This window comes from Protopterus annectens, chromosome 6.part0, assembly GCF_019279795.1.
Source record: "Protopterus annectens isolate FY-2018-M chromosome 6.part0, PAN1.0, whole genome shotgun sequence".
Classification (NCBI taxonomy): Eukaryota; Metazoa; Chordata; order Ceratodontiformes; family Protopteridae; genus Protopterus; species Protopterus annectens.
In genome coordinates this window covers 603,329,116-603,352,493 of record NC_056737.1, presented here as the reverse complement: position 1 = coordinate 603,352,493, position 23,378 = coordinate 603,329,116, and positions in this window count along the sequence as shown.

The following is a 23,378-nucleotide window of genomic DNA, read 5'->3' as shown; positions in this document are numbered from 1 at the left end:
TGGGTGTAGGTTCATGGACATGTGTCTCAAGGGGGTCATATCTACATATGGTACTAGTGCAGATTATAGACATGAAGATAGTATCTGCTAATAAAAGGGATGGACCATCAGGGGAATTATATCACAGGAAGAAGAAACTGACACAATTCACAGCACCCATTGTATGCCCACCATTGAGAGCTACACTGAGATCACTAAGGAAGAATGATTGTGGCTTAAAAAACACTGTGACAGAGTGGTTACTTGTATGAAAGTCACACTGAAGAGAACCTGTGGTGATGGAACACATGTTTAGTAGATGCTGTAGAATACATAAAATGACTGAAAAGCTCTTTCTCTGAGGTATGCACACAATGAAGATAAGATGATCTACTACATTTATAGCATGTTAGCCTGAAACCATTTCCTGATCTCACACTATTCTGCTATAAAGCCTCAACTATGACATCACATTGACACCATTCTGTCTGGATGTATTCATAAGCAATATGTTTCCTACTTTACCATACTGTACCCCTCCTCTTCTTCTTCTGTTCTTAAAACTCACTTTGTCTGTTTCTGTTTACATAGTTTGGGCAAATAGCATAAAGGGATAAAGCCCTGACTATTTCACAGGTGACCCAAACTTCATTAGTGGCTTGGGTACTTAATTTGCATGCCCATCCTGTGTTGCTAGAGATGTGCTCAACAGGCAGATTGTTCTCAGGCTGTGTTGGAATCCAGGGCTTGAATTGCAGCCATGCTGAGGGTGGAATGCTGAGGATTTGCAGCTACTCTAATTCCTAGAGCAGTCATATTTTGAGAGACATGTCTTATTGGCTACCTAGCTTCATAAAGTACTTCAACACATGGTGGGGTTAGTGCATAAGTGATGCTAACAGCTTGTCTCCACTTCCCCACCATCCTCTTTTCCCACCTGCTAATGACTGTCACAGATGTTGGGGGGATTTATCTCATGCAGAACCTGTTTCCCCATTCCTCTTTTTTTCTCTTCTCCAAAGTGGTTCAAGTCCAGTCCACTGTACAGATATTGCCATTCCTACTTGCTGTCCATTCCCCAAATCTGTGCATCTTGTTCTTTGAACATTGCTACACTGTTATGAAAAGCTAACTTGTTCATACTTTGCAGAATGCATCTACTGTGCCTCCAGAGATCATCATACTATGAACAATCTGGAGAGGGTTCCTTATGCCTCACATTTTCCTTATCACCTTCTGTACTTCTTTTTGATGTCATAAGCATATCATCCAAAACATGAACATTCTGACTATGTTGTACCAATTCTTTTTTTCTTTCTGTCACTCAGGAGCCATCTTTTATATTTCACTAGGCATTCCCATATTTGACTCCCCATTTAAGGAGAGCTGGCATTCTACCAGTCCTCTCCGACAACCTAGAAACAACTCAGCTGCATTATGAAAGAAGATTGTCATCAAGGTAGTTAGTCTCCATCACTGGGCTGGATCTATAGGTCACAGGTTGTAAAATCATGCAACATGCCTGGGTCATATGCCAGCTCATTCTAAAAATGAGAAAAAGGGTATGAACAAAACAGCTAAATCAGAGGCTTTTTCTTGAAATTGTGAAAACTACAACTGCAATATTTAGCAAAGTAAGAGTAAATGTGCAATTAAGGAAGTGTATATTTCCCTGCGGTATTGCAAGCACAGAGTTAGTTTGTGTAAATAGATAAGTAACAGGGGTGTGATGACATATCTCCTCATATCAGGCAATGCAGGATTAATGCTAAACATGATTCATTTAATTTTCCAGTCACACTTTAATATTTGAAGTTATATAACTGGCAATTATGCGTCTTGCTCTACTGGGAAGCGAGTGGGAGAGGTACAGACAGGTAAATGTTGAATAAATGCATAAATGTTCCTTCAAATAGTGTTATTCTCAGACTTAGCAATGCAAGCTATATAGAAGTAACAGAGTGTGGGGGGGCATAGTTCCTTATTTTTATAGGATACAGGGAAATACCTTTGGCCACTAGAATAAGTTTCATGATTCACTGTCTTTACTTGCTTTTCGCGCTTTAATTTTTCAAGTTGTGGGACTAGTCATCACTTCTGATAGCAGCCATGTTAGAAAAATAATGTACAATTAAAGGGAATTAATATATATATATATATATATATATATATATATATATATATGTATATGAGAAGTCATCTGCAAACATGCATCACAACCACATGTACTGTTTCATAAAGCCTGTCCTATCTTTATTACATTTTTATAGTTAGTGATATACTGTCATGTCCTCCAGCAGTCTTTACTCCCATTCATTCAGTTCTGCCTTCATCTTCAACTGATTACAGCTTCCTAAAAACAAAAGAGTCCAGTTCTAAATGTATATATTTTCTAGATGTATTACTTCAAAGACAAGAGTACTTAGGACAAGATGGGGTGGCTTAGTGGAAGAAGAATATATCTTACTATTAATTCTAGCTTTACAAATTTGTTCTGGAATGCTGTACATTTTCTTCCTTTGTACAGTCATCACTTCTCATCAAAGTAACATCAAGTTTTTGAAGTTTCATCTCCCATTTTTACAGCTGTTTTTCATTTCAGTCTTTGTTAAAACGTTACTATATTGACATTCACAATATGTTCACTGACATTATAATTTTTGAAACTTTCAAGTTTAGCAGATTGTTTAGATTCAAGACTTTCTGATTCAGCTTTGCAGCTTCAATACTATCACTCAGGTGAGCAGGCCTTTCATGACAAAGGTGAAACTAGTACTGCTTCCTGCTCTGCAGAAATCTGCATGAACAATTCAAGCTGAATGATGTAGCGATGACACTCCAAAATACAACACAGGTCTATTTTCTCTGTAAATAAGTTACATTCGTGGAATCTGTTGAACTATCTGATTATTCTTTAATTGTTTACAAAACTAAGTTAGCAAGAACTATATAAGCTAAAAGTTAATTCTAAGATTTGTACATGATGGTGCAGTCTCCAGTACAGAATAAAAAATAATTGATTTAGGATGCAAGAAGTTTATTCCCTTTGCTAAATGTGTGGTACGTTCTAAAGTGCATTCCCACTCAAGGTGAACCGAGTTTTATTACCGTACAATGCATGCTAATGAATTTGTATAAATAAAAACAGATACTTTTTGACAGAGCTCTTAAATCTTGTAGGCTGAGTACAGCTCCTGTATTATAAGATAATATCATGGCCATTAATCACTGCTACCTGCCTTTTTAAAGAAAGTAGATATTCCCTCTCTCGCTAACATACTGTCCTCAGAACAACCTGCAATGATGGTCACTGGAGCTATTTAACTATCATATATATTTTTGTAGCAGTAATTTGTGAAATAAAAAATTGTATATAACAAAGAACACAGGTTTACTGTTTATCACTCGAGTTTCATAAATACATTCTGCAATTATTTTATAACAGGTCACGATCTTTAAAAAGAGATAGTCTTCACAGCTGTCAAAATATAATGAATTACTTTTGTCACTAGCCTGCTATAAATGCACTTTTGTATTTCCAACCTTCCCTGATTTATATATTTATGTACTGTGCAAGCTAATATAAATTGTTTAGGTTATCCACGCATAAACATTCATAAACCTATTCTTTGTGTATCTCTTTGAATTCTGAAACAAAATATAAAACATGTAACACAAAATATATTGTATATTTAGAGCTGAATTAAATAAAAGATTATTTGTACTAATATAGTATGGGAAATGAAACAGACCACTATAAAATATAGAAATAAAACTAATGTGACTCTGAAATCATTTAAGGTTTAAACTGACTAGGAAGATTAAATAGTAGGAAATGCCTTCAGGCATGTAACCTTGCAAAAACATTACCTTGTTCTTATACCTAACATGTACTATAACTCCTGTTAGTTTCACAGTATCTCTGTTAAAAATTCAGCTTATTTTTAATTGCATTTAATATAATGCCTTAGCTGTGAAAATTACAGCTGTGTTGGAAGAGCTTTTGTGTGCATGTCTGTGTCTGAGCATGTGTGTGTGTGTGTGTGTGTGTGTGTGTGTGTGTGTGTGTGTGTGTGTGTGTGTGTGTGTGTGTGTGTGTGTGTGTGCGTGCGTGGTGCGTGCGTGTGTGTGTGTGTGTGTGTGTGTGTGTGTGTGTGTGTGTGTGTGTGTGTGTGTGTTTCCTAATTGTGTAGTCTGAACAGGTTTGTTTGATTAGTAGCCTGTAATCTTAAGGCAGTCTCTTGAAGGTGGGATCAAACAATAACTGCTAAACTGTCCTATTTTAGTTGAGGATAATGGATTCTATGTGTGTATCATGACTTTCTGATGGCAGTTAACAGGCATCAGATCTACAATATATCATAATATATCATTGTGTATACTATCATTGACACTGAAAGCCATCTAGTGTTATCAGATACTACCTCAGGTACTCCCTCTAAAACATCTGTCATCATTATTATTATAATAGTTAAAGAGCTGAACTAAAGAAATAAACTGTAAGTCATGATTGAGACTTTCCTAGAAAAATATTTAATTACCCAGTAACCTTCTGTGATTGTATTCACTGAAGAAGCTTGGATTGTTCTGGGAAACTTTTCCCCTTAGCAAATCAATGAATTTACTTTACTGGATCAGAACACTAACCGATGACATTCATTGGCAAATCATATTCTGTGCTCTATACTGAATCAAAGGGTTTTGTCACCTTCAATTATTTCAGACTTGCATTTTATGATGTTGGTATTCTGAATGCATTTAAGCTGCTCCTTCAATAAAGTGGACTTTTTATTTGAACCTGCACTGGTATGGATATTTCTGATATAAGCCCTAAAAACACATTTGTTCCAACTTGGTTGTTCATAAACAGCAGTATTAAATACTGTCTTTTTGAGAAGGTTTATTTTATTTATTCATTTGGTTATTTTATTCATTTTTTAACTGAGAAAGATAGACCACATTCACTGGAGGCCCAAGAAGAAAAGAACCACAGTTACAAATTCAAAACAGATAATTCAGAACTAGCATAAATCAAGACTGCTTAGATACAAATCCTTTTTACAAATTCTTCATTACAATAGGTAAACCATTGAAATGTGAAATATTTTTTGTTGTGTCATGTGTAATATAGTCCAAACATGACATTGAACACTTACACATTAAAGTATAGTGAATAAATTCAAAAGTATTGTATCAAGCAGAATGTTATAACACAATATCCACTTCATTAGTAATACATAATTAGAAGGTAGAATTCAAAATGAAATCAAAGGAAGAAGCTGAAGACTTTTAAAATGGGAAATAAATGAAAAGCATGAGGGAAGACTGTTAAACATAAGTCTTGTTTTAGGTACCACGTATACACCATGTGCATGAGTAATTCACAAACATGTGTTTGAATAGAACTTTTCTATACATGTATGCATCAGTACTTTGGCAAGCCATGACAGAAAACTTTTGATGTGATATTTCCTGTGCTATAGAGAACATTAAATGAACAAAGAGATTTAGAGTTTTGTCGAGGAGCAAATGTGCAGAACATAGTTTGTTACAGGGAATATATTATTCCATAAGGAATTTCAACACAAGTCATATTAAAATAGAGTAGTTGTGAATGTGCCATTCTCAGCTGCATCTTATCAATAAAACCATTACATTCCAGCCAGAACAAAGAAGTAAGCAGGGCACAGTGGTGAGGTTTAAAAGTATACCCTGAAGCATATTTGGCTGTTTCATTATGGCAGTGCTTCAGTGATCAGAGCTAAGCAGAAAAAAAAGATTTGTGATGATGCGAGAGCTGCATAGAAGTTTGTGGATTAAAAACATTCCAATTGCTTTCATTCTATTGTCTTCAGCCATGAATTTAAATGTCTAGAAGAAGAGGCTTAGTTTAAGATTTAAGAATAAATGATTTAATGTGCAAGTTAAACTTCTCTTGCAGATATAAAGCAAAACCTACAAGTTTCAGTGACAGTACTACTTCTAGGAGCAAATTATCTTTAGATAGCAATTCCACTTTGAATGTTTTCCCTCATGTTTATGTCTATTTTAGTGTAAAAGATCACTCTTTAAATATTAATTTTGTTCATCACAAGTCCAAACTGATCCTATCATGTCTGAGATGTATTAAAAGTAATTTGAAGATTTTTGTGACATCAGGTATAACTCGGCTAGAAATGAATGCTGTAGAGTATATTTAGATTAATTGCAATGATGATGCATGCTATTTGCAAGGAGAATAACATGTAGTAATGGGAGATTCCTGATAGTCATCAGCGGGGACAAAGGCAGGAGAAATAATGCACTGGCTCATCTGATTCTATGAGTCCCATTTAAAAAGGCCCATCTTGAATACGGTTTGCTTTTACATCATATCCTATAATTCACAATTCAGAAGTGGCATACTTAGTTTACGGTATGCAACACATGTAACTGTTCATTAAATTTGCATCAAAAAATATCTTCATTTGTAATGGCTTCATGTGATGACATTCACATTATGTGCCATTTCTTAAGTCATTAGTGGCTTTAGTGACTCATAGCAGTAGTCTTAATAAAGTAAAACAGTGGCATTTATGGTATTGGAGGTAATAAGGAATGGATGTAGTTTTTTGTAGGGAGTAGTTGAGGTTAAAATGCAGTGATGTGCTGCAATGTGAAAAATCACAGTGAATTTTAAAAGTTAAGTATTTGTATTACAATATCAAGAAGCAGTAAATTAGAAGGAATTTTCCCTGCTATATTTGGAATGCCTTATTTTCTTGTTGCAAGACAACATTAAGCAAGCTTCTTATGAATACAATATCATAAAAACTAGCCCTGCCTTTAGGCAAGATGTTCATTGGACTAAGCTGATATAAAACATTTCAGTTCATAACTTTTTAAAACATAGCATTATTATTTTACATATACTGTCAATTTTTCTAACTTGCAGTTATTGCTATAGTGGCATACAAAAACATAAATGATTCTATATCATCATACTCTGAACTGGTTATACTAGGGTTGCATGTTGCTTCATTCTATAATATCCTTGTTTTACCGTTTGAGGCATAAAAGTCTTAAAGTGACCTGTGGCTGTTCCATTGCATTTATAATCCAAGGGCAGCTCACAATTTTTGAGATACTTTTTATTCTATTTCTGCTTTTTCAACTCCTAATCTGTTAGCTTTTGCTGCAGTAATCAGGTGGTCCTTTATCATTCCAACATTGATGACCTTTTTCCCGTTCACTTTTTGCACATAGACACACACACACGCACACACATGCACACACACACACACACGCACACACACGCACACACACACACACACACACACACACACACACACACACACACACACACACACACACACACACACACACACCTTACAAACTAATAGTGTTTTTTTATCATTTATTCAGTTTCATTTTATTCTTGTTATAAATTTAAGAAGGAATACCCGAAGTTATGAATAAAAAGGTGTTGCAACATCATCTCCCACAGTAACAGATTACAGACAGTGAATATCTTCTGAATGTCATGATCCATTTCACAGTTCCAGTTAAAGGAGTCCCAAGGTGTTAGCATCTGTCCAGCATGTCCTGTATTCATCCGTTGTGCTGAAGCCACCTAATTCTCACAAGAGTTATTTGCTTATGATGATCTATTCTGAAAGGAGCAGGGAATCACTGGAATTCTTGTCCTCAGCTAGACTGAATTACTCAGCAATCACTCCAGTCCAGTCTAGTCCTGTGTTGTCTAGTCAGTTGTTTCTCATCCAATTTTCTCATTTTTTCCAGTTGTCATATGCCTCATTCGCTTACTGCTCAGAAAGTGATTAAACAAAGCTCTCCTCAGAACATGGCTTAGTCTCTTCACCGGTTGTACATTTTTTCTATATTTGGTTCTTATTGAGCTGTACTGTCCTAAATGCATTCATATTTGATTCTTTTAGTAACATCCCACTAGGATCTCACCTTCCTTTCAAGTGTCTTCAGGACTATTCCTTACTTCAGTGATTTCTTCTGCATTCTACTGTTCATGCCCATTACAGATCTTGCAATAAACTGACAATATTTTATAGTGAATACAAAAAATAATAGACTATCGCCAAGAGACATCTGTGTGGAACTAGCATTTCATAGATTATAAGCCTCTGTATAATCACTTTATAATCATACCATTATAAAAAACGTCAAAGTCACCAACAAACAAAGAAAAACAGGTAAGTACTTATTTTCTCACAAATCAAGCATCTTTCAATTTTCTTTTTCAATGACATTGCTAAAGAAAACAAGCATTTACATTTCACTGATTTGAACACCTGTACTTCAGAAAAAGGAATATTGCCTGGCCACATTTTCTGCATCAAGACATAGAAGTTATCCATGCTTGGCATCCTAGTGTGATCATTAGAAAGGTTCCTCTTACTCACTGTCTCAGCTGAATGTTCCTTTATTTTCCATGTTGACAAGCAAGTTCTATCCATAGATGACAATGAAGTTGCACTCTTTACTACCCTCTAACTGTATATGTAATGGGAAAGCAAACTGTACAATTTCAAGACTAGTAGCTTTATTTGCTCAATAATAGTTGTTTCATCAATATTCCTTTGTTTATAAATGCTATTGTATTTTGCTGTACCAAAGAAAAAAAGTTCAATGCTACTTGCAGTATCCCATTTGATAACAACTGTGGGCTTTGACTCAATATTCTATTAGATTGAGCACTGATGGAAAGATCTATCTCCATTCTCCATATACCTCTGTCAACCTCTTGAACAAATGAATTTTGCTTATTCATTTTTCATCCATTAATGACATTGATAAGGGCACCATATATCTAGCACTGGCTAAGTTGTCACTGAAAGAGCTTCTAGAACATTCCTAATCATAGACAACATTTTCAGTTCCTACAACTATTAAGCTGTCACCAAGATATAGTATACAGTAATTTATAACTCTTTGGGATGTTTTGTTATGTAGCTATTCCAAAAAGGGTTAACAACGTTATGGAGGAAGAGTACCTATGCCTGCTTCTACTTTCATTTTCAAGGTAGGTAGACATGGTGAAGTTTATGCCCACACTCTGTGTTAACAAGGAGCACAGTGTGGTTGCTACTCATCACATGATTTCTTCAGAATCCGATGACTACAGTACTATATACAGGAAGAGCAAGTGCAGGATGATTAATGCATTTTCCAACTCTGCTATTATGGGTCTTCATAGTGTTTGTTTCATTTACACTTGCATTTATTACCCTGTAAAATTACTATGATAAATCCTAGCTACTGTAATGTCCATTGCACTTTTTAAAGATATCTCATGATATTTGGTTGCAAACTTTGCTTAGCAGTATTATAAATATTATTAAAGCTAAGTTAAAAAAATGGATTTCCAAGATGGCTGCTCACTGAGCAACAGCTTAATTTTCAGCTCTCCCAACATGAAAACAACTCGGAATAGACAGCCAGTAAACTCATATTTTTTAAGTAAATTTCAGTAACTGGCTAGTGCACTGTGTGGAAGCCTGGAAAAAATAAATAAAATACAATAAAAAATAGAGAACCTGAAAGAAAATATATCTCAAAATGTAAGGAAAAAACACTGACTGGGAAGAATTCTGCAGCTGTTTAGTTCAAGCTTCAGCTTTGGTGCAAGACATGACTTCTGATAAACTAGAGGAAAAATAAGTCAAATTAACTTAGATGATTAAAATAAATGAAACAAACATAACAAAATGCTGAGAAATGTAAGAAGCTTTAATCAGATACTTAGATGAGGTGATGAAACTTCAAAAATCAGAGGTCAAAATGAAGAAAAGGGTGGCTGAATATGAGACTGCTCAAGCACAGATGTTTCAAAAAATAATAGAATTAGAGAACAGAGCATGTAGGGAGAACCTGAGATCTTCTATTGTACCAGGGAAGCTGGAAGGAACAGACTGTATTAATTTTATGAAAGCACAAATAAGCAACTGGAATGGTATTCTACAGCAGGAGTTAATTGAAAGGTCACATCATGTGTATGCTCCAAACTTGGCCATGAGAAAGCAACCTAGACCTTTAATACTAAAGAGGCAATCCTACCCACAGAAGGAATTGATTCTGACAAAACTGTGGCAGAAGGACAAAGTACTAAAAGTCGGAGATGGCAGAGTGTTTGTGAAAAATGATTACTCACTGTATACCAGGCAGAAGAGGAGTAAATTTATTCCACTAATCAGGAAATGGTGAGAGATTCAAACTGCTACACCCAGCTATCTTCAGAATATTCTTTTCTGGAGGGGCAAAATCCGTTTTTGATGCAGAACATGATAAGGAGGAAATACAAGTTTGTCCAACAAAAAGTGAGCTGTAAAACAGAAGAAGATTCTGCTTCTTGTTCTTCTGTTAATAAAAAACACAGAGAGACAGTTCCAGTGAAACCTTTTCCAATGTTTCAACATAAAATGCTTGAGAGACAGAAAAAAAGCATAAGGCTTAACTAGAAGAACCAAGACTACTTTGAAAATGAAGCACAGACTGTATCTGAAGATGAAATTAAACAGAAATAAAACCAGCAACCTGAAAATTGACAAATGTGGGTTTACAAAGCATTAATTATATTTGTGAAACATGACAGAATAAGAAACATGGAAATATTGAACTTTTTTGACTTTGTTAAACTTGTAGGGGACTCTAAAGCTTTTGCCTTACTTCATGTCAATAATGTTGGGAAGCACACTTATGAGAGGGGAACAGGAGAGAAGGGTTAACTATTAGTAAAACAAAATTCTGTTCTTAAGAATAGTGTTTTAATAATTCACAATATATTCTGCATGCTATAATGTTTGCTCAGTTATTTTCTAATGTAATGGGGATACTAAAGTAAACAGGAGCCCCTGTTTTTTTCCTTCTTCTCTCTTTCGTCTTGCTCAGTTTTTAAGAAATGTAGGTACTGCAATATAAAAAAGAAGAAAAGTCTGGTCAAAAGACCATGATAGAAGAAAAATGTATGTGCTTTTTCTCAGTCTTGCATAGGGGAATGATTGAATTAAGGCCTTTGGCTTGATCTAGTAACAAGTTTTAAAAGAAGGCAAATAAATTAAAAAGAACATAGAATCTAATAATGCTTTCCTCTAGCAAATGAATACATGCTTGTAGAAGAAACTCTTTATCTGGTTCTCATGTCTCCATGGAGACAATATGATAAAGAGCAATAAAAATGGACTACTTCTTTCTTTCAATGGCTTCCTTTCGTTTGCTAGGAAATAATATTTTCTGAAAGCATTCAAGTTTTTTTCCCATTCTGGGAAAGCAATAATGATAAGACAAAACCAGGAAGCACTAGTAAAAGCACAGGCTGTACTATGCATTTCACCATGGCTAAAAAGAAGTTATGTACTTACCATAATGTTCCATCTGTGTTGTCCATTTTCATTGTTCCTTAATTGATGGGTTTGGATCCAGACTCAACCATTACTAAAGCTGTCGGTAACCAAACTCTCTTTGGTTTCTCCCTTACCCATAATACACCAACTCTAAATTACCTCAGATCTTTTTTGCTGTTTTTTACCAGAAAAAAAATGTTAACATGCATAAATATAGGAAATATAAAATTGCATGTACTCAGTACAGAAAGAAACTATATTTGGAGCTCACTATAAGGACAATAATGTCCCTCTAAGACCTAATTCTTCCAGAAGTTTGTAAATTGAAAGGATGGGGGTTGGTGGGTGGGAAATTGAGGAAGAATGAAAATTGGCAACACATATGAAATGGGACAGAGTGCCTAGTTGCTTCTGCTCAAATGATGTCCATGGATATTTTGGAAAGAAAAATTGCAGAAGTTGCCATGGACCTAGTTGAGTTAGCTCATGCCAGTTGTGGTAAAGAAATACCCAATGTGTTATATATAAAGATATACAATAACTTAGCCATAGGGCTAAAGTTACTTTGCTACTGGTTTTCCCAATTTCACTTCTGCATAGGAAACAAACAACTGGTCTATTTTTCTGATGCCTTTTTTTCTATGCAGGTAAAAACATAATTATCTGTGAACATCCAATAAATGTAGCATGCATTTACCATTGTTTGCAAAATTAAGGAAGACTACTAGCAAATTAATGGATTGATTGATATCAGATTCTGACACTACCTTGGGAAGGAAGAAGCAGTAGTTCAGAGCATCAAACTATCTTTGTGAAAGATCAAGTATGGAGGTTTTGAAGACAAGGCTTAAGTCTTTGAAATTCATCTAGCAGATGTAATGGCTGCTAGAAAAACAGTTTTCCAAGTAAAATACTTAAGATCAAGTTTAGCTGCTGGTTTAAAGAGGAATGTATTAGAGCTTGCAGTACCAGATTGAGATCCCATGGAGAGAATGGTCCTTAAACAGAGGTCTCAAAGTAGAGTGCCTCACAAGAAAGCTCTGCACAATATGTGAAAGGCTACTGAAAAACCTTTGAATCCAATATGAAAATTTGATATTGCTGCTAACTGAACTTTAATGGTTGAAGAACTGACCCGTTCTTTAAAAAGGTAAGGCTAAAAACTCGAGTATGTTATGTATCAGAGCTGAAAATGGCTCAGTATAATTTTGTTGTGCTCAGTAAACAAATCCTTTCCATTTACTTGTATAAGTTTTCTTGTTGAAGATTAATGGGAAGATAAAAGAATACATCAGACTGAAGAAGAGGACATTGATTGTCTGGCTATTAACATAATTGGAGAAACTGGACTGTCAGCCTGAGATTTGATATTGGATCATACCCATCTGGTGAGACAGGAGGTCAGGAGTCAGATCCAGGATCCAAGATTGGTGATGAAAGTGAGGCCAAAGGAAGGAAAACCAAACCTATCGAGGCAAGTATGATGCAATGAGGATGACTTTGCTCTTCAAACTGCCAGCTTTCTGTAGAAATTTTGGAATTAATGGGATTGGTGGATAGACATAAAGTATACCGGGGGCCATTTGTGAAGTAGAGCATCCCTCAGTGATTCCCTCTGTGAAGGGATTAGGGTAAAAATTGCTGCTGCATTTTTTGTTTAGGGGAGAAACAAAATGATTGCAGCAAGGCTGGTCCCATCGATGAAAAATCATTTTCCTCAAGTTCTTGTTGAGACACTACTCATGAGATAGACAAATGCACCTGTTCAGTTTGTCTGCTATCACACTGGACTTCCCAATAATGTGTGTTGTTATGAGAAAGTGGTTGGATGAGATTTTCCACTGCCACAGTTTAAGTGCTTCCCAACACACAAAGGGTATGATCTGATCCCCCTTGTTTGTTGATGTACCAAACTACTGACACTTTGTTCATTTGAATTGCAATCATCCCTGAAGGGAGAGCATCTTGGAAGGCCTGCAACACTAAAAGCAGTGTTCTCATCTCTAGGACACTGATATGCAACTTAGCCTCTTCAGGGGACCAAGTGCCTTGGAGTGTGTTCCCCAAAAACCCCCCACACCACCTGGGAAGGGTCTGTGATCACTATGGCCTTGGGCGGAGGGGGAATGAATAGACAGCCATGCAGAAATTGATCTACTGAATCTACCACCTGATATCTCTCTTACATGTCTGAGTAATTTGAATCAGAGTTGACATGGTTTGGTAAAGTATTGACCATTGTGTTGCTAGCTTCCACTGGAAAATCCTCACATAAAATCTGGCTAAAGGTACTAGTGTTATTGCCACTAACGTTAATCCTGGAGCTTGAAGGATCAAGAGGGCTGAAATCTTGGAACTCCAGATTATTTTCCTAACCTGTGATCTTATAGTTTGGACACTTAAGGGAAGCAGTGAAGCTATAATTGACTTTTTGTTGAAAACTGATCCTATGAATTCCAAACTTTGAGATGGTTCCAGTTGAAACTTGTTGTAAGTTATGGTTATTCTGAGATGAGAACAAGTCTAAAGAAGATGATCTCTTGCCCATATCAATTGATGCTTGGTTGGGGCAATAATGAGGCAGTCGTCTAGATATGGAAACACCAGGAATCCCTGCAGTCTCAAGTGAGCTGCTACTACTGCCAGACATTTGGTGAACACCCTGGGAACTGTGGAGAGACCAAAGGGCAGAACTCTGAACTGGCAATGACTGGCTCCTAGCCAGAAGCATAAATACCTTCTGCATTGTCTGTTCATCTTTATGTGATAGTACTCATCCTGAAGGTCTGTTGAGCACATCCAATCATATTTGCCCAGAAAACGGAGAATGACGAGTGACCATCTGAAACTTGGTGTGTCAAATGGATTTTTTCAAGTTGCTGGGATCCAAAATTAGCCTCCAGTCCCCTGTTTTCTTTGGCACTAAAAAGAATCTTGAGTAAGTTCCAGATTATATTTGGTCTGGTGGGACCTCTTGGATTACTCTTTTTTCTAGTAGCTTTTGTATTAAAATGTCTGCTTCTTCCCTCTGACTGGGTGGGACATTGAGGATTTTCCTTAAGACTGCAGGTGAAAGGGAAAAGGGTATTATATAAGCTCTGGAAATAATCCTCCACACCCAATTATCTTGTGTTATGTCTACCAAGACTCTCTAGTGCAGGCATAATCAACCCCTGATTGCCTCCAGGGGCAGGAAATCAGACCTCCTTTCAGGACTGCTGGTGGGGTCTGTCCAAGAAAGAATCTCTGGAATCCTGATTTTACAGACCAACACACCTTCTCTGCTGTGGGGGTGGCATCAGCCATTGGAGTTCCATCCCATTGTCCCTGGAGGAAGTTCCTCCACATGTGTCTTGGAAAGGACACTGGGATTTCCTGAATCACATCTTTCGAGCACCTTGTTGATTCCTTGAAAACGATTTCTGAGGGGTCAAAAAACATACACCCCTTGCAGACAGGGTTTTTCCTTCCTTCTCACATCTAGATAACATGTCCTTCACTTTGGAGCCAAACAAAGACATGCCATCAAAAGGAACATTTATGAATGAAGACTTGAAGGGCTCCACAAAATCATGTAAGTGCATCCATTCATGTCCCCTTATGGAAAAGCCTGAACCTGCTGCCCTTGAGGTTCCTTCAGCTACATGCAAACAGAGTTGACTCCAACACCTCGGATCCAATAGGGAATCTTTGGTAAATGTACTTGCCCAAAGCAGCAAACACACATAGTGTGGGCATCAGGAGCTTGTGACCACACTTAAAGCACTTTTTAAATCCAGCAGGGCCTTTTTATGACATTATACTACCCACTATAAACAAGCAAAGTTAGAAAGAAAGAAAGTAGAAAGACAAAACTACCAGAAATGGTAGGGAAAGACTACATTAAACTGTTGAAAGGGAAGGACAATATACTAGTGATAGTAAATGTAGAAGTATAATACTGTATGACAGATAATGATAAAGTGCCAACTATGGCAATAGTGGAATTAATATTTCATAAAAGGTAAGGAAATATTAGAAAGTATTAGAAATTATTTGGAAATATTAGAAGAAAATAATAGTAATAATAATCACTTATCAATTAAAGCTCGAGAGCAAGGTCAACCATGTCTTTCGTGAGAAGTGGCAAACGAGATCTGAGGTAACTTAGGGTTGGTGCATTATGGGTAAGGGAGAAGGTCTGAAGTTTTTGGTTGCCAAGAGCTTTAGTAAATGCAGAGTCAAATCTCAGGATCGGATCTGAACACATCAGTTGAGAACAGAATGAAAATTAACATCATCAGATCCTTCCTTTTAGGTTAAACTAAGTTTGTGAGTGCAGCTGTCAGTTTGGGACAATTGTACCTATTAGGGAGTGTAAAATTTCAGTATTTGAAGATGTACATAGTTTTCTGTGTCAGTATTAAGTTAGTAGGTTTAAGGGGTGTATTAGGGTTGTATTTTTTGTTTCTTTGTTTGTTTGAGGACTTCAATTAACAAAAAATGTTTTGTAAGATGTGACATAGGCTCAAATGGCTATGACAAGGAATAACAGTATAAAAGATCAACCTGCCAAACATTAGTGCATGCATCTAACACAAAACCTGAAACTAGATACTTAACAAAAAAGCTGTTACACATAAACGGTAAGAATACTAACTGTTTAACATAATGATGCTTTCAATATTTTTTTAAATGTAAATGATCTCACATATATATATATTTACAAAAAAAGACAAGTGAACTATATTTAAAAATGCATGGTGCAAACAGTTATGCTACAGGAGATACATTTGCAAATAAATGAACGTGAATTTCATAAAGAAAGATTTTTAGGATGACTACAAGGAAAGGAGGAGTACTTATATTAATTGCAAGAGGAGCTCCAATAGTGATAGAAGAGGATAAAAAGATAATAATAATAGATTTGTAGAACTAAGGGGCTACTGGCAAGGGAGGAGGATTACATTGGCATGTTTTTATATTCCACTTAAAACTGCTGTAATGGATCTTAAGAAAATTCTGGGAGAAATAATCAGCTTTCATCAGGAAATATTACTTATAAATGGGGACTGGAATTTGATTTACAGCAGTGAAGATGTATCTGGAACATCCAGAATGGAAAATATAACAAAGGAGGGTAGATTTTTGAAGAAATGTATGAAAATATTTGGCATGGATGATATAAATTTACATATTATTTCACAAAGTACACAAACTGGGCTTGGCTAGGTAGAACTTACATTTCACAGGAATATGCGCATTTAATTGAAAGTTTTGATATACATCCAATACCTATTTCAGATCATGTGCCAATAACAACTAAAATAAAATGCATGGTAATGAAATAAAAATGAGACACTGGTGCGCTTTCCCATCTATCTGTTGAAAAAAAGAGGAATTTAAGAAATGGGTAGTGGAAATTAATTTGGAATTAGTAGGGAAGATAGGAATTTATTCTGAAAATATAGCTATGGAGTGAGATAAAATTAAAGTAGAGTTTAAAAATAGGCTGGAAATAGAAATATATGGTTAAGAAGTACTAAGAATTATTTAGAAAGACTGACAGATGCTAAAGTGTTGCAGAATAGAGGGAATGCCACAGAAAATGAAAAGGAGCAATTGCAGAATGCTAAACAGAAAATAAGGGATTACCTTGATGATATGCATGTGTTTAGAAAGATTGCTGTTAAGCAACTGTTTTTTGATAACAACTCTGAAGCACAAAAGCATTTATCATAGTGACTCAGGCAACACAAAGTAGAAAGGGTTGTCTTCAAGCTTAGGGAGCCTATAACAAGGAAGACAACAAGAAATCCTGTAGAGGTGCTAGAAATATTTTGGAAATTTTATGAAAATCTGTATAAAATAGAGAACTACAGAAATCAAGAAAAGTGCAAATGGAAATATTTATGGAAGAATTAAATATAACAAGGTCAGAGATAAATGAGTTTCAATTACTAACAGTTAGTATAGGAGGAGATGAGATAAAAACGGTGATGTATAACCAACTCATAGGAAGATCCCCAGGAATAGATTCTATTCCTGTGGAAGTTTGGAAGCTAGGAGGGGCAAAAACTAATGCAAATCTGGAAGGTTTTGTTTAACAGTATTTTAAGAGGAGGAAAATCTCCAACATCCTGGAAGAAAGTGGTGGTGGCTATAATACCTAAAGAGGGTAAATACCCATCAGACCCAGCTCGATACAGGCCCATTTCAACCTTAAATCATGATTAGAAAGTGTTTATGTCTATAATGGCTAAAAGAATGGCAAAGGTGATGCCAAAATTGATAGAGATGGATTATTTTTTTTTGTGGAGGGAAGGCAAACATTTAAGAACATTAACATAACATTGATGATCCAGAAGGGAAGCAGAATTTAAGAAAATACCACTGCTGCTGGTGGGTCTTAATGCAGAGAAAGAATTTGTCAGAGTAAGCTGTGAGTCTATGAGCAGGGCAATAGAAGCATTTTCAATCCCTCATAAAATTATAAGGTTGATTAGGAGGATATAGCAGGGATCAGAGGCAAAAATGAAAGTGAGTGGGTTCCTCTCTGATAATTTCTGTTTGAGCAGATGAACCAGGCAGGGGTGTCCTCTTCCCCTTTGTTATTTGCATTATATTTAGGACCACTGGGAAAAAAAATAAGGGACTCAGAAATTCAAGAATATAATTGATATGGTAGTCAAAAAAAGCTTGCTCTATTTGAAGATGACATTATTTTATACCTGATAAAACCAGAAAAGAACACTTCAGTGTTGTGGAATACTTTGAGGCAGTTTCAAATCTTTTTGAGATACAAATTGAATGAAGCTAAAATAAAGGCAATAGTTGTAAATTATGTACCCAAACATGTATTGGTTCAGCAATATCCATATTTATGGGGACATGATAAAATGAAGTACTTAGGAGTATGGATTAAAACGGATTCTTGTATGGCAGCTAAAGATATTTGGGAAGGGATTAAATAAAAGGTAGCAAAAACTGAGAAATTGGAAGCTCTGTTATATCGCTATAGATAGCAAGATACAAGCAGTTAAAATGTTTTTAGTCTTTTTAGTTTTATGCACTGTTCAGGAATATTTTTAACAACCAGAGAAGAAGTTGTGGATAGCAATTAATAAAAAATTGAAGGATTTTATCTGGAAGGGGAAGATGGCAGGAGTCAAGTGGGATAAGGTAATTCTTCCAACAGAATATAGCGGTTTGGGATTACCCGATTTGAAGGGGTATTTCAGAGGTCAGTTAAGGCTCCTATATATAGCACAAGCAGAAACCTATATTTCAAAGTGGAAAGGGATGATGATGAAACAAGGGGGAAGCTCGAGAAATAAGGAGAGACTGGGATTTTGGATGCAGATCCTTAAGGAGAATAACAATAACCATACAGAATATTATATTCATAAAGTAGCAGAAAGTATTTTAAGAACTAAGCCAACACGGGAATGGGGAAAAGAGATTCTGCTGATAGGGATGAATGCAATTAGGAATACAGACAATAGGCAAGAGGGGGCTTGAATTTATTGGAGAAAACTGGCAAAAGAATCAGGGTATTAGGAACAAATAAGTAGAGAGAGAATGGTAAAAGAATGGGAAGAGGCCAAGAATTTATTTAGACTGCAGGCTAAAGATTGCCTTGCCTATCAAGGATTAATACCAGAGTATAGGCACAAAGAAAAAAATAGGGGGATCCTAAATGAAAGACCAGCACTGGTATAGGTTTTAGTAGAATCTAGAAGAGATGCTGGTGTTAAAAAAGGAATAATTAGTACAGCATATAAAATATTGCATGATAAATATAAGAACCAATCAGTGGAGGTTAGAAAGGATTGTGAAGAGAGATTGAATAAGTAATTCACAAAGAAACAATGTGGGATATATGTATGTCTCCTATATATGCAATGAAGTCTAAAAGATTTGGGACTCATGCTTGTAAATATGTAAATAATCTCTACTTTGTTAACACAGAACTGATTCAACTACAAGTGTGTGCATTCTTTGCTTTGTATTTTTATGATATTGTATGACTCAATTTCTTATCATATGTTACTGTAAATGTTATTTTTATTTTGTGAACTGTCTATTTTGGAGCTTTTCTCCTTGGGTATCCACTGAAAATGGGCCAAAAGCTCAGCTGGACTAACCCGGTTAACAAATGTGAATAAATAAATAAATAAATCTTTGCTTGGAAGTGTTAAATAGGTATTTTCATATCCAAGTAGATTCCAAAGGATTTTTCATCAGGTAGACAGCAAATGTTAGAGGTGTGATGGTGAAGAATGAGGTGATTGGGAACAAATGTTTGGAGTCTAATGAGTTGAGAGTGGTTCCCAGTGGGAGTGGATGTACATCAGGGCTCAGTTCTGAGCCCACTGCTGTTCATACTGATGATGGACTACATTAGCAAACACGTAAGAGGGGACAAATCAACAAAGTTGCTGTATGTAGACAATGTGGCATTACAGACAGACTCTGAGCAAGAACTTGAGCAAAGGATAGGGGAATGGAATGCAAAGCTGAAGGCACATGGGATGAAACTAAGTACAGATTAGACAGTAGTAATTGCAGCAAAATGTTGAAATCAGAAGCAAGAAGTGAGAAAGAAGGTAAGATAGTGGAACAGGTTAATAGCTTCAAGCATCTGGAGGGGGCAGTGGTTGAGAAGAAGGGAAGCTGGAATGAAGAGGTCAAAGCTTGAATGCGAGGGCCTGCAGGCAACTGCCGTACAGTGTCAGGTGTAGTGTTTGACAGCAGGATGCCAAACAAAATGAAAAGTAAGGTGTACAAAACAGTGATGTGACCAATACTACTGCATGATAGAGAAACCTGGGCAGTAAAGGCAGAGCAGATGAGAAAATTTAAGGTGATAGAAATGAAGTGCCTGAGATGGGTGGTAGGATGTACACTATGGGACAGATGAAGAAAAATGATGACAGAAGAGCAAAAGCCAAATTAGCTCCAAATGCAGAAGAGATCAAAGAGAACAGGTTATGGTGGTTCGGGCACATGTGCAGAAAAGCAAAAGGCAATCTGGTTAATAAGATTTGGGACAGAGAGGAAGAAGATAAGAGGAAATGAGGGCATCCAGTAAAGAGGTGGATGGAGAGAAGATCTGTGACAGTCAGGTATGAATGTTGAAGAAGGCAGGAGAGAGATGGTGACAATTAACATGACACCCCGACCCCACATAGAAAATGGGACAAAGGGGGTTGAAGATGATGATGATGATAATGAATTGGAAGACTTTAAAGATTCCCTGCAGACTGCTCTGTAAGAGATAGTAGGTGAGCAAATTGGTGTAACTAAGGAAATTATTTTTTTTGAGCTGTGCTAAAAAATTGGAATTGCCTAGACATAGTAAGGTCTTGCTGAGTCTAATTATGGTAGCTGCCAGAAAAGCAATTACTAGAAAATGGAAATCAAAGTTTAAACCAACTGTTCTATAAGTAGTTAATATAGTAAGAGAGATGCAACAACTAGAATTGGGACCTTTAGAAAAGAGTAGGATCAAATTACATTGTAAAAATAGGAAATACATGCAGGGTGGAATGAGGTTTGAAAGAAGGCAGGATTTGAATGAGCTATGTAATGTCTGACTGATCATGACTGGATAGATTATAAGTGATGTACTGCATAATGTTTGCAACTAAAATTATGTCAGTATGATTTGTGATGTATAATGTTTGCAACTAAAATTATGTCAACGTGGTTTGTTTTCATTTATATAAATGGATGATTGCCTGTGTCTTATGTGACAATTTTTAAACAAGGAGCTGCACACTAGTTATTAGCCAAGCATGGGTTTCCTCAAGTTTAGGAAGCAATGAGGGCATCATCCAGTTCTTCTTTAATGTCATCAACAGAAAGGGGCCTGTTCATGTCATTTTATCAAAATTCATTTAATAACTTTGTGCCTTTTGTGTCACCCTCCATGCCACCTGTCTTACTTAGGGGCTTTAATATAAATAAGATCAGCACTTTGGTGATTTTCATTACTCTTAGTGTGGACTCTAGTGGAGGCCTTGTTCTTGAAACAGTGGCTCTTGCAAAACCCATTCTCCTATTCATCCTTTTGTATCACAACTTTGTCCTCTTTTCCGTTACTTTCCTCTTGACTTAAGGCATGTAAAATTGCATAATACAACATAAAAGCTTCATTTACATCTTTCAAGCTTGTGTATTTCCCATTTGGCCTTCTCCCAGCTGCTGGAATAGTTCTTATCTATCACTGTTTTTTCATCTCATATGCTTTGCTTATGCCCTGCCACACATGCCAAGTACATGCAGTATGTTTTTTCCACACATATTTCAAGCAACTGTTACTATACATTTCTCACCTCATCCAAATGCATTCCTTAGGCATGCTGCCTTGATGACTGGTATTTGTGCTTGTATATCCCACTCCCTAACTCTCCCTTTGTTCATGTCAATCCTTGATTCTGATAGGTGATCTTCCTTATGTTTTAACTTTCTTATTAAGGACATTTTAAACAGCACCCATTTCTATTGTGATTTCATGTGTCCTTTTAATGGAAACAATGCCCAAGCTCCCATCAGTAATAAGCCCATTGTCCCACCTTTCTCCCTCTCTCTGCTAAGGCCTCTCACCAGGCTCCTACAAAATCATATTCATAAAAAATAACTAGAATATGTCAGATATCTTTTGACATCTCACATGGCTATAAGCAAAGTCACAATTCTGAAAAAGAAAGAGTACCTCAAAATAATCTAAAGTATGATAAAGTTGTTGGCTTTGTTCAAACATAAGAAACTATTAAAAAGAAGGTATGCACTCATTATAATGGTCCATCTGTGTTGTCCATTTTCATTCTTCTTCAACATGTGGGTTCGGATCCAATCCTCCGATCTGACTTGGCCAGTTTTTACAGCTCGTGGTCTACTGCAAACTCTCAAGCTCCTCCCTTACCCATGATGCTGTAGTCCCCCTCCATACCACAGATCTTGGTTGCTGCTTTTTTATGTCTAAATATATTAAAATCCACTATCTGGAGATCTTGTTTCTTTTCATTCTTCCAGAAGTCATAAACCACAAAAGGTAGGGGGATGGAGGGAGAGGAGATGAGGAATAATAAAAATGGACAATACATGGAACATTATGGTGAGTACATAACTTCTTTATCTGATGATGTCAATTTTAATTCATTCCTCAACATGTGGGACAGAGTCCCCAGCTATCTGAATCCCAGCAAACTCTATGAAAAGATATTCCTGTGTACTGTTAAGTTGAAGGTTGCTCTTCCCCTAGAGATCAGTTCAACTTTATAATAAGCAATAAAAGTATGAGGATTAGCCACATGGCTTCAGCACAAATATCATCCTTTGAGTATCTGGACAGAAATACTGAAGAGGTTGCTATGGATCTAGCTGAATGAGCTCTCAAAGGTTTTGGCAGGGACAAACCCAATTTATTGTAGACAAAAAAAAAATACAGTCAGTCACTTAGCTAAGGTTATTTTGATAACTGGTTTACCCAATCTCATTTCTGAAAAGGTGACATATAATTGATCTTTCTGAATTTATCAGTTCTATGCAGATATAAATGCAATTGTCTGTGAATGTCCAATAATGCAAAATGTATTCCCTTTTGTTGGAGAAATTTGGGAAGAAGATTGTAAGGTTGATGGATTAATTAATGTTGGATACTGACATCACCTTAGGAAGAAAAAATAGGTTGGTTCATAAAGAAACTCTATCTTTATGAAAAATCAAATAAGGATGTTTAGAAGATAAGGCTTGCAGTTCTGAAACTCGTCTAGCTTATGTTAATAGTTACCAAAAATATTGTCTTCCAAGTTGAACATTTTAGTTTATATTTAGCAGCTGGTTCAAATGGAGATTGAGTAAGGACTTGTAATACTAGACTTCAATCCCAAGGTGGAGTAGGATCTTTAAAGGGAGGTTTCAGTAAAAAGGTTCCTTTAATAAATGCCTTACATAGTCATGATAAAACTATGGAAGAACTTTCAACTTCAACATAAAAATTAGAAATAGCAACCAATTGCATTTTAACTGTTGAAGAACTAACCCCTTCATTAATTCATT